At 26.2% G+C, this 686-nt stretch overlaps 1 protein-coding gene across 2 annotated transcripts in view; it reads right to left on the reverse strand.

Moving 5' to 3' along the window:
- LOC125028094 (zinc finger protein 436-like) overlaps positions 1–252 on the reverse strand; it is an 8,249-nt gene extending 7,997 nt beyond the window's left edge. For both annotated transcript variants that reach the window (XM_047617423.1, XM_047617422.1), the window contains exon 1: positions 160–252. The gene's annotated coding sequence lies outside the window, so the exon portion shown is untranslated. The remainder of the gene's footprint in view (positions 1–159) is intronic.
- Between the last annotated feature and the right edge of the window lie 434 nt (positions 253–686).

Raw genomic sequence — 686 nt, forward strand, 5'->3', positions numbered from 1 at the left:
ACGCATATTACCCACTCTATTGTTATAACCTATTCACCACAGCCAAATAGCGCTCGAAAGACACTATTCTAACTCCCATGATCCAGAATCCCTTTTTTTTTTTTTTTAATTATGAGGTTCTACTTCATCATAAAGAAAATTACCCAAACATATACTTACATACTATGACAAACGACGATACGGTACAAATTGACAAGTTCCACCGACAATGTTTACATTCTGGAGCAAAGGTCGATAAATACTGCTCGTGTAATCGAGATCAGCGGGGTTGTGTTATCGTGATTTCATTATTGTAATTAGAATATTACAATAAAGAAACTGAGATAATAACAACAGTGGTATTACGAAAAAATAGTGATGGGAGGTAGTAGTAATAACAATGATAATGATAATGATTATTATAATGATCATAATGATAATGATAACAACGTTAATGATATAATAGTGATCACAGTAACAATAATGATAATAGTAATAACAAGATAATCGCAAAAAATACTGTTATTTTTGTAATAATAATTATGATAATAATTACAACAATAATGATAAGAGTAATAATCATATTAATAATAGTAAATAATAGTAATAATAATGATAAGAATGGTAATGAAAATAATAATAATAATGATAATAAAAATAATAATAAGAAGAAGAATGATGATAATAATAGTAATGACAATAATAAT

This window comes from Penaeus chinensis, chromosome 8, assembly GCF_019202785.1.
Source record: "Penaeus chinensis breed Huanghai No. 1 chromosome 8, ASM1920278v2, whole genome shotgun sequence".
Classification (NCBI taxonomy): domain Eukaryota; kingdom Metazoa; phylum Arthropoda; class Malacostraca; order Decapoda; family Penaeidae; genus Penaeus; species Penaeus chinensis.